General features: G+C 38.4%; 4 protein-coding genes across 7 annotated transcripts in view; 2 read left to right on the forward strand and 2 right to left on the reverse strand.

Moving 5' to 3' along the window:
- Positions 1-13,959, reverse strand: part of LOC111196471 (zinc finger protein 239-like) — a 294,610-nt gene that overhangs the window by 145,117 nt on the left and 135,534 nt on the right. The window lies entirely within an intron of this gene.
- LOC125801109 (zinc finger protein 501-like) overlaps positions 1-13,959 on the forward strand; it is a 286,089-nt gene that overhangs the window by 107,820 nt on the left and 164,310 nt on the right. The window lies entirely within an intron of this gene.
- The window catches only part of LOC111196864 (zinc finger protein 239-like), a 156,427-nt gene that overhangs the window by 28,963 nt on the left and 113,505 nt on the right, over positions 1-13,959 (reverse strand). Inside the window, exon 1 of one of the 2 annotated variants that reach the window (XM_049477929.1) lies at positions 2,321-2,375. The exons of the other annotated variant lie outside the window; for it this stretch is intronic. The gene's annotated coding sequence lies outside the window, so the exon portion shown is untranslated. Of the gene's footprint in view, positions 1-2,320; positions 2,376-13,959 lie in introns of those variants that run through there. 2 annotated transcript variants of the gene reach the window in all.
- LOC125801144 (zinc finger protein 585B-like) overlaps positions 1-13,959 on the forward strand; it is a 252,436-nt gene that overhangs the window by 13,757 nt on the left and 224,720 nt on the right. The window lies entirely within an intron of this gene.

Here is a 13,959-nt window from a genome sequence, read left to right on the forward strand (position 1 = left end):
GCAACCCAAATAAGTTTCAAGGCTGGGGAGGGGAGGGCGGGGCAGACTACTCTCTATGGTGTTTTGAAATTGGACTGCTGTAGCCAATTCACACACTCGCTCTCAGGTCCTACATAATGAACCTTTAATAGTAGTTATAAAAGATATAAAGATTTATTGTTGGTGAAACGTCTGTAGGACTGTTTAGGTTTAGGAATTGTGTAGATAGGCTGAACCCTTGTTTCTGTATTTGGAAAACGCCCACCAGCGACAGCTCGTTCTGAGTGAGACACGCCCCCAAGCGACTTATCGCCTGTTGGACAGGAGACACAAAGCGATTTTAACGTACAGTTACTCTCTGGCTGCGTCCAGAAACCCCAAAAGTGTCTCCTTTTTCCTACCGATCCTCCTCCTCTCCTCCGTGACCCGGAAACTGATTTCGTGACGCCATCTTGCCGCCTGTCCGAATACCGTAGGAGACGAAAGAAGCCGCTTAAAATCCACCTGTAGGAGGCTTCCAATGGAGGTTACATCAGTGTATCCTACTCCAAAGACTTTTAAGGATTTTCCAATGACATCACTGCATCCACGCCTACAGAGCACGCGAAAAGCAGTGCGAGGAGCAGGCAACGTCCAAATATACGTCATAAACATATTAATTAACTAGGTTCCTTATCTAATTATACAGCCAGTATAGCACTAATATATGTTTTTGTTTAGATAAGCTGTATGCTCAGTAAAACTATATTAATGATCCCATATTTGTAACATGATATATATATATATATATATCTCACTGGCCAGAGAAATGCGGCCAAAATGCCTGGGAGTAAGCAGGATTTTATTGGAATATCTGAATATTTAGCTGTGTGATAGTAATGTTCCATTGATGCTGTTTCATCTAATATTAACATGTATGCAAAATATAATATGTATTATTATATTTATTATTTATTAAGATTTGTTATTTGTTTTATTACATTCAATGAAATCATATTTTACTATTAAAATAATTTAATATTTACATATGCAACCTTCATCAATGTCTAATCAGGCTGCACTTTGAAGCTTGATCTCTAGAATTTGGAATTGTGTTTACTGATCTCTCGTTTTTATTTTTGTATGTGAAGCTTTATTCAGAAGCTGTGATTGGCTGGGCAGTATCCGGCATGTGCTAAAAGTGAGCGTTGTGATTGGCTCAGTTCATCGGTAGTCAACATCCTATCTAAAAGGGATCAGCTGTCCCATTTCCCCAATTACAGCTCCTTCCCTCCATTCCTCCTCCTCCTCTCCTCTCCTCGATTCCTCCACCTTCTTCCGGGGTAGGAGAGGAAGACTAGGAAAGGAGGAGTAGGAGAGGAGGAGTAGCAAAAGTTTCTGGACGCAGCCTATATCTCTATCTCTCTCTCACTCTCTGTCTCACTCTCTGTCTCACTCTCTGTCTCACTCTCTGTCTCACTCTCTCTCTCTCTCCACTTCACTCTCTCACACACACACACACACACTGCGCTCCCTTCCTCATCCCCCCTCCGCTCTCCCCCAATCACACGCGTCTCGGACACGCACGCACACACACACACACACACACACCACGCAGCGACACAAACGAATCCATGGAGGCAGGCGAGAGAAGCGTGTTTTGTAGCAGAGGTTTGAGAAGCTTCTGTTAATGAGGTTCAACCACTGGTTTACTCACCCCACTCCACTGTTTCACTCTTAACATGTAATTACGAAATAAAAACAGGCCAAAATAACTAAAGTACACATGATATCAGCCTGGACCATACACACGGTTTTGTTTTGTAAAACTACTCCTCGCTGCCCTGCTGAGAACAACAGGTTCAATGTTCAGATTTACAGTGTTAAATATGTCAGGTCAAGAAACACTTTATTTATTTGATATTTTTTATAAAAACAAGTATTTATGTTTAGTGAAACCAAGAAAGACGATATTTGCATTTTCCAATAAAGGGAGTTTTGGCAAAACTGGTTATAATTTTTATGTTAAGGCGGCTGGAGGTGGTGTCTGCAGCTGCTGAAAGTAACTAATAAAGTAAATTGGTTAATCAGTAATCGAATGACTTTTTCAAAGTAACTATACCATCACTGGGTATTGGTAACAACACTGGGTCATTTTACAAGCTAATTTTGCTAATGCTAGTGCTTACTAAATCTAGGCTTACTGTAAATAAACAGAAACGCTTTCAAAACCCAAATAAACACTTAGATACTTCACCCCCACCCCCTCCAAAGCCGCCCCCTGAGAGAGAGAGAGAGAGAGAGAGAGAGAGAGAGAGAGAGAGAAAGAGAGAGAGAGAGAGAGAAAAAAAATTCTCCATACCTTCTGTAGTTCAGCTGATCCTGCTCTTACTCCGGCGCTCCAGCTACAGACCCCGGAAGCTCAGCCTCATCCGGGTTATGTAGAGCCCCGCCCCCTCCCCCGCTATATCACATTATACCCCATCACCGCTAGAGGGAGCCCGCGAGGGAGTCCTCAATGCATGGAGCTGAATGGAGCTAAACAGCTAAAACTCTCATTTAAAACACTGTATAACTACTTCTCTGAGTTTTCCTTTAATTTTACAAAGTAGAACGAAGTATTTCACTAAAATAGGATGAAAACGTACCTCTATCTTTCCATTTTCTACAACTAATGTTTTTTATTCAGTAAATTCACTAGCATTACTGCTACTGATGCTGGAGTTACACACAGAACATTGTTTAATAGGATTAAAACTGCAGTTTATAAGCTTTAATAATTTAATAATCTCTGCAGTGATGAAATGGTTGTAGTTGTTCTGTTTTAAGGAAATAAGTATTTTTTTTATTCTATAAAGTGAAGAGTAACCGTTTATTATACCTTGGGTGTATTGACAAATATCTTTCAATTATGATTACTTAACTTTAGCATCTATAATTACATAATCATTGTGTGAAACCTTGTATTTTATACACATTTATATGGAAGATTAACCAATACTCACATTGTATTTTATACGCATTTATATAGAAGATTAACCAATACTCACAATATATATTCTTTACACATATAGTTAAACTTTGCTTGATCAGGCATGTAACTAACACAGACTCTATTATATGACAAACTAACCCACATGATACATAAGGCATTTACTAACACATGGGATCTATTGTATGGCGTACTAACCACGTGTATTAACATATTAGCATATAACATATGAAATCTATTGTGTGACTGGTGTAGCTCACGCTTAAGGCATCTCGGTGGCTGCATGACCCTAACTAACGGCCATCAATCATCGGCTGGTACACTCTGTATGAACTCGACTGGTGCACTCTGTATGAATTAAATTGCTACAGAGGAGGCTCTTGGACAAAGCGGCCTTCCCTGTGTGTGGGTGCCTCCCTAAAACCGCTGCTTCAAAGCGGGGAGTGAGGCACACACACAGATAATGCCACAATGTTCAGTTCTGGAAGAACACAGTCATGGTCAGACACTAGTGGTCCGGTCAGACACGTGAAACGGATTACTAACACGTGAAATGATGCATACTAACATGAGATGATTTTAGCAACGCCTCATCAGGAGGTTTCATGTCATTTGGGGTATAAACATGGAGTCAGATCAGAGGGGGGTCAGAACTTATGCTGGGACGGCTGTTAAATGTCTTGTGTGTATGGTTCTCCTGAGCTCAGTAATAAATACTTGGTTTGCTTTCAACTCCACTCCACCTGTCTACGACTCTCTCTATCAAACGAACACGTAGGGGAGTTGTACCCCGGATGAGGGGTGGGTGTGGACCCATCTTTCATTTTCTTTTTTACAACAAAAGTATCTAACAATTATAAATTATTATTTTGCTAAAAAATAATAATTTATAAATGTTTAATACTTTTTAGAATAAAAATTTATACTGTTGTTTATACATTCCAGACTCTGTTGAGTGACTGAGATTCAGAGCAGATTCTGAAGTGAGTTTTTTCTCTATAGAGCACTTACTAATTACTATGGAAAGATCAGTGTCATCGTTAAAGCCCCAGTTGTGACATTGATTCCAGTAGACACTTTTTAAAAAATCTAAATGTCATTTAAAATATTATGGTTACATTTTCTTTACATTTACCTTCTTGATGTCCTGCAGATTCTTGAAAAGGAGATCGTACTGCAGCAGATCTTGTTTGTTGCTCACCTTGTCTAAAGTCTTACTATTTATGTATTCTGAAAGCTTTCCATAAATTGAGGTCATTCACGCCTACTCCCTGTAAAATCACTCTCGGACATCACAATGGACCATCCTGAATTCTGTAGAGAAGGGTACTTTTGAAACTTCATATGCAAATATCAGTTTTAAATGAATTAATTGAGTTTGTTTGTTGATAGAATGGTAAAAACAAGTTTACCATCAACAGTGAGGACCAAGTCCATCTGGTACAACATTTATTACACAGTGTTAAAAAGGTTTTATCAATTTGGTGTACATTTTCGAACAGTGTTAACTTGCATGGTAAATTTTGTCAGTATAAAAATTGTTTGAATATCCATGGTGACCATCACAAAGTGAAGCACTGATTATTTAATGGCACATGCTATTTGCACCCGGGTGTATGCAGCAGTGTGTGCTATTTGCACCCGGGTGTACATAGCAGTGTGTGCTATTTGCACCCGGGTGTATGCAGCAGTGTGTGCTATTTGCACCCGGGTGTACATAGCAGTGTGTGCTATTTGCACCCGGGTGTACATAGCAGTGTGTGCTATTTGCACCCGGGTGTACATAGCAGTGTGTGCTATTTGCACCCGGGTGTACGCAGCAGTGTGTGCTATTTGCACCCGGGTGTACATAGCAGTGTATGCTATTTGCACCCGGGTGCAAATAGACACTCCGATATATATATATATATATATATATATATATATATATATATATATATATATATATATATATATAAAATAATAATAATAAAAGTGAATTTTCAGTTAAATAATAGCGAAGTGAAATAATAAATAATAAATAATAAATAAATAATTTTTTTATTTCTAACACTCCAGCATTTAAGTGAGAATAAGCATCTGTTAAAATTCTTAAACAGCAGAATGCCTGTGTCTGCTGAAATTAAGTTACAGTTATTAAGTCAGCGTACTGAACATACATATAAATCCTTATAACTGTCATGCAGATTTTTAAGTATATTTTATTTTTATAGTTAATTGCTAAAGGCTCTGGGTAAGGTTTATTTTTTATTTTTTTTACTGTGGTAAAGAAGTGATGGTATGGGTTTTTTTGGAGCACAGGGCGCAGGGTGATCGTGATTCAGCTTTGGGTGCGCGCGACTGACCATTGAATTTCGAAGTCCTTTCACAGGATCAATCGCGCAACGCGTTTTTCCGCCGCCAAGATAGAAACACGCCAGAAATTTACCTGAACACACGTCATTTTCAGACCACCACGCCCATCAGCATTAATATATTCCTGAAGTCCATTGATATTTTAAGGCGTAAAAATAGACTGTTGACGGGTGTACGATGGCAACGCGCCACGCTACACGCCTTGTGCAGGTGTACGACAGGGCCCTCAGTGTGTATAGTCATTACCTTTAAGAGGCAGGTGTGCACTGACTTCTGTTCATTAAGAGCGAATAGGGAACTGACGCGCATCAGGCTGTGAAGATAAACCAGCAGCTTAGAGAAGAGTATTTATTTTATTTATTTCGAGTTATTTTATTCTTTATTCTGTTTATTGTTTATGTAAGAACTGGGTTTGCAACACTGAATATTAATCAAGCAATCGATTATTTACACTGGATAGGGACCTGATTTCTCTTAATAAATATATGGCTTTAATAGTGAGTTTATAACATGCATTTTTTTTTTGTGGGGGGGGTGGGGGGGGGTTATTCTGCGCGCAATGCCGCGCCCTGTAAGCTTTGCTTTGCTTGCCTGACATTTTACAGCGCTGGAGAGATTTTAACTATTTTTCAAATTATAAAAAAGGTTTTATTGTGAGCATATTTATGTTTAATATTATTTTTGCTGGTACAATAATAATAATAATAATAATAATAATAATAATATAAAATATATAATAATATTTCAGGTATAAAAGTGAATTTCAGTTAAATAATAGCAAAGTTAAATAAAATAAATGTATGTTTAGTCAAAGTTCTTTTCCCTTTTAATTTTTTCATTTCAAAAACTCCAGCATTTGAGTGAGAATAAGCATCTGTTATTATATTAGTATTATTATTATAATTATTATTATAATTATAATAATAATAATAATTATTATTATTATTTACTGTTTTGAAACAAATTAATGTAATTTCCTTTTGACAGCTGCAGTTCCTACAAAATAAGCTATATTTGGATGCATTTGATCTGCATAAATTCATAACATAACATTTTTTTTTTCGTTTCCCCCTCTTGTAAATTGTTACTCCCAGTTACTATAATTCTGGTTATAACAATAATATAACCAGACACTTTGCACTACATTTATAATATTTAATGTGGTTCTATTGGTTGTATAAGTTACATCGAAAGCCATTTCCCTGTGGTTTATTTTTTGCGCTGGGTGTGAAACACACCTTAATATTCAAAATAACAATTGTAATTAATTAGAAAAAATATATTTGCTACTCTTTTTGTAATAATAATGTCAGTTTATTTAGTCAGTATTTAGCATTGCACTTGTCGTGGTATTGCTGTATAATACGCATGTCCAGTCCGCGGATTTTCATTATATATTAAGAACAGTTAATATATGTTGTAAGAGATCACAAAATTGAAAGTGAACAAAAATACTTATACTTCTTTGTTTATTCTCTCAGGCTTCATCCCAGGCAGAGGAGGCTTGATACGAGCACACCACACATGAAGCTCAAGATCAGTTCATGTTCACAGTTTATTTATTTATTGTTACAATAAAAGTTTTTGCATCATATTTTGTGTCTTATTTTACGCTACAATAATAGCATTTACTGTCCCATTATAGTCCACTGGGTGTTATCAGGAGGTCCTACAAACGTCCTAAGTATGTTGTATATACGTGTCCTCAGAGTCCCCTGGATGTTACTTCGGGGTCCTATGAACGTCCTAAGAACGTTAAACAAAACCTTTAAAAAAGTTCCCATAACCGTCCCCTCGGAGTCCTCAGGAGGTGCTAGAAACGTCCTAAGAACGTTATGAACGACGTTTAGAGGACTTTCCATCAACGTCCCCTGGACGTCCCGTGAAAGTTCCCTGGTGGTCCTACAAACGTCCTATGAGGACGTCCGCTGCAACATTTTGGCGACCCTACAAAATGCCCGTCCTGGGGACGTTCGCGGTGTTGGTTCGGGGGACGTCCTCCGGACCTGTTTTTGTTAGCTGGGATGTAGTGTTTTGGTGCTGAAACGGCTGTACCTCAGAGCTGATAACCCGACCGGGGCAGAAATAATTAATTATTAGGTAAAATGTGTTTCAATACCCGCTAAAAATGCACAGAAGAGTGACTAGAACTGATATAAGAGCTCATTTTGCCAGTAATTTTTCTCAAAAATACTTATATTTGCTTAAACCAGCACTTTTTCACGGAGCTCCTCAGCTCTGTTTACCTCCTGCGCTGCACTCAAGCTCCTCCGGGGGGCGCGGAGGGACAATTAATAAAAACACGTAGTTCTCTTGTTGGTGCAGGGAATTGTAGTTCAAAATAAAATCACAGAAAAATAATGACCTTTTTACTGTTACAACACATCAAACAACCTCCAACAAGAGTGTAAATCATAACAAGAGTCTCTTTTGTTCACTAAAGGATAAAATAATTATAATAATATTCTAAGGATTCATATTATTTTATGTAACCCCTATCCCCAGTTAAATTAAAGAAATAAGGGCCTGAGTTCTTTCTATTCTTTCCGTCTCTATTTTGGTAAAATTAAATAAAGTATATAAATGTAAATTAAATAAAATAATTAAAAGTATAATACACAACAAAAGGGACTGTCACACAGATGTATACAAAATAGCCAGTACTTTACTGAGTGTATAAAATTAGAGGATAAATAGTCTAAGAATTGAGTGTCCTTTTCTGTGCTTTAAACCAAAAACAAATAAATAGCAGGCTTTAACTGACAATAGTTATATCCTTTTTAAACAGAGCTCGATAGTACCTTTCTTCACAAACAATAGTACAAATATGCAGTTTAAAAATACCCAAGTGTAACTTTTAAACCACCAATTATAAAGTCAGATTTTATACAGTACCCAAATTATTTAAATTACTATTAATTATTTCAATAACCAAATATTACCAATTATTTGATGATTATTGTAGCTCAGAATTATATTTTAGGATTAATTTTAGTTTAGAATTAGTTAATTTACCCCTTATTCTCTCTTTTAAAAAATACACTGAGTGATATATTTACACCCTTAAACAGAAATTAACCTTAGTATCCTTAATAGTTTGCTTATAAAATAAATTACCACCTTACATTAAATATGTGGGCCCACTTATAAATAATACACTCAAATTCACAGAATAAAGAAACAAAACAAAATGGTGCAGGCCTGGTTCGATGCTGGCGTGCGTTGTGGCCTAAAAACTTAATGGCCGCTTCACTCTAACGAGCCAAAACAAAGGGTTTCAGAGTACCTCAGAGTCCGTGAATCGGAATGGGAGCAGAGCACGTGGTCCGGCCGCGTGGAGCGTTTTCCCTCGGAGCCAGAGGAACTTTGAGCCGCGCGGGGACTCAAAACGCTATCTGGTGGCGGGATTATTGGTCCTGGTGTCCAGCGAAGTCGGGAGAGAGTCCAGAGCCAGTCCAGAGAACAGTCTTTAGGAGCTAGCGCAGAGCAGGCTAATACACGAGGCTACCTGGATACTTAGCCGAGCTGGCATCGTTGAGAACTGTTATCTCTCATATAATCATGATAGCATCGAAGTGCATCACCTCGCCCACAGTGTGCCTAGACAACGCTAGAAAACGAATGGAAGCGATGTCCATCGATAACCCAATCGAAGAAGAATGGTTTGTTCAAGACGAGACCGCTGAACTAATAGCCAAAACCATCAAACAGAATATCATAATCAGGCGAGTGATCGTTGAACTGGTCGAGGCATTCATGGTCGAAGCGAACAACACCAACGCCCTATTCGCCGCTGCGTCGCACGCAGGGAACTACCTTCGTGGTGCGGGGCTTACAGGATTTATTATGGTATGCAACTTCGTCGTCTCTGCCAAAGCACCGATCCTAGTGAAGCCCGCCTACAGATCCGAGGTCGAGACACTCCGAGGGCTCCTCAACGTGTACAGCACCTTGGGACCAGCGGCACCCTACAAAAAGTTTCTGGGCCACCCAAGGGCCGGATTATTCTCACCTGCGGCATTCCCGGAACTACACGCCTTCGCCCTCGGCTACGCGACAGCCGCCCATGCTACAATGGCAGGGTATGCATTAGATGAAGCCATCATCGCGAGACCATCATATCACGCCGGACGGGTCTTTGCCAACCGAGGAGGCGGTGCGCCCAACAAAGCCTTGCTTGAAGAGTTCAACATTGCACCCGAGGAGGTTAAACTGTATGACGACATTATCGCAACTCACCACAAAGAGCGAGAGCCCGAAGCTGCTCGGCCCATGATTTAAGTTATACCATAGAAATACTGATTATTTCCCAACATCTCAACAAGGCAAACCAGCAGCCGCAGGGTCCTGGGCAACAGTCATCCATGGGCAATTATCATACATCCGCCCATACCCATTCGCTTTATCCGATCGCAGCCCCCCATGCCCGCACTCCGAGCATCAGACATGACGGTAGACGACCCAGGATCAAACGCCACGAGAGCCGACTTCAAGACAAGCCGCGACATCAACAGGCATGTATTCCGGTCCACAGTAGGAATCACAAGTTTAATATTATAAAAAAAAAAAAAAAAAACTTAGCCGAGCTGGCTAAGCTAACCGGGCCAGAAGAACTTGCTTAAAGAGATTTTCCCAGCTTTATCTACTAGAACCCGCTCAGTATGGACGTCTTTGTCCTTAAAATTACAGAGTGAGCAATTAATACTGATTATTAGTTCACCCAGTGAGGAACTTTTTCCTCCTCGCCTGCTACTCCTGCCTCGCTGCCGTTCTCCCCCTCTCTCTCGCTCTCTCTGGCCCGTGGGCGGGCTCCTCCCAATCCAGTACTCCACCCCTCACCTGTACACTTCTCCCTGAGTAGCTCCCTTAACCACTTTTAAGTGACCTTAGTGCAAAAACACAGAAAATAAATAAAATATCTACTCTGTACTGCTTTTGTATGCTTTTTAAACTATTTACACCAACATAATGACTATTTTTAACCGTTTTAGTACTTTTTTAAACCATCCCTATAAATTTATATGGCTTTATTTATTACTGTATTTATTAGTATCTCTATTTTAGAACTAGAGAGTTTTTAATTTTTAGCCAGGGCTACATTTATGTATTTTTTTAATTATTTTTGTAGTGTCTTTAACTTTGTTCCACAAATGTTAGTTTCTTCTATTCTGTTTCTTCTCAGTTTTATCCATTCTGTTAAATTGTGTATTTTTATGAAGTTGCTCAAAGTGTGATGATTCTTCTTATTGTCATCAAATTCATGTTTTATTGTATTTTATTATTAAAGTATCAGCAAAGGAGCAGCTGTTTAATGGTTTAACTGGGATTTCTTAAAAACAGCAGGGCTAAATATATTTTAATTTGCTAACATTTGTGTTTACTATTACAGTGAAACAGCAAGTTTTCTGTTAAATCAGTAAGCCAAATAACGTTACTTAGTGAAATTACTTTTTAAACCTGAACTTCTCCTCGCTATGATCACTAAATCTTCCATTTTTACATTTAAAATTGTACAAGCTGACTTTTATTTTGACGGTAGTCACATGACTTGCCAGCACCAACAGTTTGTATACCGTGGTGTCAAAATGAAGGATTTAAAGTTTTACAGAGCTGTGAAGAGTTTTTATTACATTCACGCCATCCTGCAACAAAGGAATGGGCATGGAAAGTGTGTGTGTGTGTGTGTTGGTGGAGGGGGGTGGGGGTGTGTGTTGAGAGGGATGGGGGGTTCGCTCTCATGCTCTCTCTGAGTAAAATAAACTGATATTTTGATGGACGTGTTGTACCTCATTTTTAATGGTTAGTAGGATATTGATACAGGACCACATTTGGAGACATGGTATTTGGTTCCCATTTCTAAACATGAATCACAGAGTTTTGGCAAATTTATGAGCTTGCTGATTGTCACGTCTGGTGCTGTTAGCTCCTCTGTCCCTTCCACACCCAGCTCTAACGGAGGTTCTCAGGTCAACAACTACATTACCCAGAATGCCCCACCCGCTGACATCACACACTCACCTGGTCACGTGCTCACCTGCTTCCTCCAGGAAGTCCCGAATACTGATTACTGGCACTATAAAAGAGCACTCCACACAAACACCCACGCCGCGTATTGTAGGTTCTCCTCTTTACAAAGCGTTACTTTATCTCTTGTCTCAGTTTATCTTGTGTATGACCTTGCCTTTGTTTTTCTCGACGCCGATTATTGCTTTTGCCTCTGATACTGGATTGCTTGTGTATTACCTGGACTGTGTTTGGATCTGCCTCTTGGATCACCTCTGACATTGGATCTCTCGTGTATGAACTCTGGACTGTCTCTCGTTTATGGTATGGTTTTGTCTTCATTGCTCTGGTTATTGGTGATTACCCATTTTTCTGTATTGACTACGTCTTACATCTGTTTATTTTATAATAAACACAATTTCATCAGTATCTGCACGTGTCTGCATTCTGTGCTCACCATGACACTGATAAAATGTACCATGCAGAATTTCAGGTCCAGCAAAACCAGGCGCAGACAGCTGTTATTTATAATAATGTGCTGTGTATTTTAAGAAAAAAAATTATTTGTTAGCTTGAGAAATACTACAACTGGTCAAAGACCACCCCCCATAAGATGGGTATAACCCAAATAGGTTTGCTATAAATGCTAAACTAATTAAATTTCTAAAATGTCTTCTACACCGGTTAATACTAAATTGACACAGTGTAAAACGCACAGTTTATAAATCAACTGCTCCAGAACAAAGACAATTATTAATAATTATCAATTGTTATTAATTACAAATTATTTTCTGGTTGATGTTTGTATTTTGTTTGTAATTTATCTCCCAGTCTATCTAGACTTGTCATGGTATGTACAGAATGCAGACACGTACAGATACTGATAAAACAATGCTTATTATATAATAAACAAAGGTAGATTGTGGTTGGTACACAAAAACAGGTAATCACCAATAACAGGAGCAATGTAGACAAAACCATACCATAACCAAGAAACAGTCCAGAGTTCAAACACGAGAGATCCAGCAGCAGAGATAATCCAAGAGGCAGTAGAGAAAACACAGTCCAGGTAAAACACAGGTAATCCAATATCAGAGGTCATACACGAAAATAGCTGAGACAAGAGATATAGAATGCTTTGTAAAGAGGAGAACCTACAATACGCGGCGTGGGTGTTTGTGTGGAGTGCTCTTTTATAGTGCCAGTAATCAGTATTCAGGACTTCCTGGAGGAAGCAGGTGAGGTGTCACGTGATCAGGTGTGTGCATGATGTCAGCGGGTGGTGCATTCTGGGTAGTGTAGTTGTTAGACTGAGAGCCTCCGTTAGAGCTGGGTGTGGAATGGACAGAGGAGTTAACAGCACCAGACGTGACAAGATTACAGAAATGTGAACTGTAAAGTAGTTTACAGACTTGGTATATGTAAAAATAAATAAAAACACCACAGGCTTATACATTTTAATAGTTTTTTTCGAATTATAATTAGTTTAAACACCTATCAGTCTATCTAGAAATCTTCAGAAAACGGACGTTAAGTTTGATCAGCGATCTCACAGCACCGATTTTTTGTTTTTGTTTTTAGCAACATACAAAACACAACAATATACAATAGTACAAACTCTTGTAGAGGATAATAGCTACAATTTAGAAGCTAGGGGGAGCATACACAAACATACAGACTAGAGGAGCAACGTAATAAAATGATAATCTTAGACAAAAGCTTACTAGAGATCTGGTGTGAGATGATACTAGCAGTTTTCCATTTTCTTAATTTACTTAATGAAGAATAATATGACTTAAATTCATTAATGAAACTGGGGAAAGAGGGCTTATTTCCCTTTCAGTTACTGCAGTGAATGTGGTATTTTGCTGGCATCAGAGAAAGCTGAACTTAAGTTTTTCATATAAAACAAAATGTCCTCTACCTCAAAAGAAAGAATATTAAGTTTGATATTAATCCAATTTCTGATGTCCATCCAAAAAGTGTGTGAATATTGACATGAAAAAACCAAATGCTCCAGAGATTCATTTACTGACTTACAAAAAGTACATAATTCAACATCAAATTTGAATATTTTTTAAAGAAACAGGGCTACAGGATAAATCATATTTATAATTTTGAAATGGGTCTCCTTCACTTTAGGAGATATGGGCCAGTTTACAAATTTGGAATAATCAAAAGTCATATTTATATTCTTATTATTAGGAAGTTTCTTGAAAGAAGCTCCATTATATTCATAGTAAATCTTCTGTTTCAAATCATCAATGATAGTCTTATTATCACACTTGGAGTCTACTAAATTACAGTCGTTCACTTTTAATGTGGGCATCGAAACAGTCACCTTTGAATATAAAATGACTTGTTTGATTAACTGAATCAATGCTAAAGGAATCGCTTTGCACACCTTCTTAACATCTTTAAAACTCCAAAGATTATATTGACGTATATTTGAGCATACATATTTGCAAGCAGGGTTATTTACCATTAAGCAGGGTTATTCACTATTATTCTATATATTTTCCCCACAGAATGGCCTCTGGACCACAGGGAACAGATGGAGTTAGGCTCTAACTTAAACACATTAGAAAGGGGAACACTTCTTTCCCCTCCCATACATTGAGTCAGACTTACTTATGTATGTGCGCTATAGG

The sequence above is a fragment of the Astyanax mexicanus genome, chromosome 4 (genome assembly GCF_023375975.1).
Source record: "Astyanax mexicanus isolate ESR-SI-001 chromosome 4, AstMex3_surface, whole genome shotgun sequence".
Taxonomy (NCBI): Eukaryota; Metazoa; Chordata; class Actinopteri; order Characiformes; family Acestrorhamphidae; genus Astyanax; species Astyanax mexicanus.